The 2,500-nt window shown below is 30.4% G+C and overlaps 2 pseudogenes; both read right to left on the reverse strand.

Moving 5' to 3' along the window:
• The window catches only part of LOC129617355 (large subunit ribosomal RNA), a 4,026-nt pseudogene extending 2,255 nt beyond the window's left edge, over nt 1-1,771 (reverse strand).
• Nucleotides 1,772-2,061: 290 nt separating this feature from the next.
• On the reverse strand, nt 2,062-2,245 carry LOC129617358 (5.8S ribosomal RNA; annotated as a pseudogene).
• Between the last annotated feature and the right edge of the window lie 255 nt (nt 2,246-2,500).

A 2,500-nucleotide genomic window follows, 5' to 3' on the forward strand; every position in this document is an offset into this window, starting at 1 on the left:
ACGAAACCCTTCTCCACTTCAGTCCTCCAAGGTCTCATTCGATTATTTGCTACTACCACCAAGATCTGTACCAATGGCAGCTCCACACATCCTTACGGAAGATGCTTCTACGCTACCATTGTACCCACCTACTTGTTAATGTTTCTAAATTTATATACATTAATAATGTAATATAAATCATTTACATTAACAGTGACGTATAGGTATACAACTTAAGCGCCATCCATTTTAAGGGCTAGTTGCTTCGGCAGGTGAGTTGTTACACACTCCTTAGCGGATTACGACTTCCATGTCCACCGTCCTGCTGTTTTAAGCAAGCAACGCCTTTCATGGTATCTGCATGAGTTGTTAATTTAGGCACCGTAACGTCACGTTTGGTTCATCCCACAGCGCCAGTTCTGCTTACCAAAAGTGGCCCACTGGGCACAATATATCATAACCTAAAACTTCATTCAAGAAAGTTTAGGTTCTTACCCATTTAAAGTTTGAGAATAGGTTAAGGTCGTTTCGGCCCTAAGGCCTCTAATCATTCGCTTTACCAGATAAGATTATTTTATATAATATTTTTATGCACCAGCTATCCTGAGGGAAACTTCGGTGGGAACCAGCTACTAGATAGTTCGATAGGTCTTTCGCCCCTATACCCAATTCTGACAATCGATTTGCACGTCAGAACTGTTTCGGTCTTTCGGTCTTCCATCAGGGTTTCCCCTGACTTCTACCTGATCAGGTATAGTTCACCATCTTTCGGGTCACAGCATATATGCTCAAGGTACGTTCTAGTTAGAGGTATAAAAAATAATTAAAAATTATTTATATACATAACTATATAGAACGCCCCAGGATTGATATTATATATATAAAATTATATATATAATTTAATCCCATATTAACAGTTAAGTTAATTACGCCTTTAGATTTTATTTAAAATAAATTCTAATGACTTGCACACATGTTAGACTCCTTGGTCCGTGTTTCAAGACGGGTCCCGAAGGTATCCTAAATCTATAGCATTGCTAATCATATTAATGCATATAATAATTATATTAATATATAAATTAATATAATATTATAAAATTATAATAATATATAATTTACGCATTATATTGATTTTTTATCTGTCAATTATTTATCCGATAATATTTAAATTATATTATATAGAAAATAAATTTTCATATATAAAATAAACTTTTTAAATATATCTTATGATAAATATATATTTATTAACAGATTGCAATGTCCATATATGAAAAAATTGCACACCATCATTATTATATAATTATATAATATTTATAATGTTGAATTTTTCATATTTCATGGATGTTTAGGTTCATCGGGCTTAACCTCTAAACAGTTTCACGTACTATTTAACTCTCTATTCAGAGTTCTTTTCAACTTTCCCTCACGGTACTTGTTTGCTATCGGTCTCATGGTTATATTTAGTTTTAGATGGAGTTTACCACCCACTTAGTGCTGCACTATCAAGCAACACGACTCTTTGGAAATATCTTCTAATAATCATTAACGTCATACGGGCCTAGCACCCTCTATGGGTAAATGGCCTCGTTTAAGAAGGACTTAGACTGTTAATTTCTCATATTAGAATATAGATATTCCATACACTACATCGGATATTTGTATAAACAAAATCCTTTAGTGCTGAACTAGTTTCTTTTCGCTCGCCGCTACTAAGAAAATCCTAGTTAGTTTCTTTTCCTCCCCTAACTAATATGCTTAAATTCAGGGGGTAGTCTCATATGAGTTGAGGTTGTTTTTAAGAATATTTTTAATTTTTCTTTTTAGTTGAAAACTAAATATATATAAGTTACTGTATTGTTTATATTATAAATAATATAATTTTATATAAGTTTTCCTCTTTAATGTATTAATACTAATTTATTAATACTAGGATATACTTATTTTTTTATTATATTTTATAATATAAGTAAAATATATATAATTGAATTTTAATATTATGGTATTCCTACCAGTAATATATCATGTGCTATAAATAATATAATTTAAAATTATATTATAAGCAACTTTATTAAATTATTCTTACAACCCTCAACCATATGTAGTCCATGCAGTATTAAATTTTTTAATAAATTTATATACTCTGTAGCATGGACTGCAATATGCGTTCAAAATGTCGATGTTCATGTGTCCTGCAGTTCACACGATGACGCACAGTTAGCTGCGTTCTTCATCGACCCATGAGCCAAGTGATCCACCGTTTAGAGTTTTATAAAATTTTTTTTTTATTTTCGTCAGATATATATCGATAATATATATACATTCTAAAACATATTAAAATATATAAATAATATAATCTATGTGCTGCGAATGTCTCTAACTTTCCTTTTATCCGTATCCCAACTGTTTTATACAAGAAAAGTTATTACCATAATATATGGACAACAACGTAAGAATATATTTTTATATATTTTCTATATTATAAATGATCGTATATTGTTTTATTTAAAATACTTCCATATTA

Source organism: Condylostylus longicornis, unplaced genomic scaffold, assembly GCF_029603195.1.
Source record: "Condylostylus longicornis isolate FDR11 unplaced genomic scaffold, ASM2960319v2 ptg000507l, whole genome shotgun sequence".
In the NCBI taxonomy this organism is placed as follows: domain Eukaryota; kingdom Metazoa; phylum Arthropoda; class Insecta; order Diptera; family Dolichopodidae; genus Condylostylus; species Condylostylus longicornis.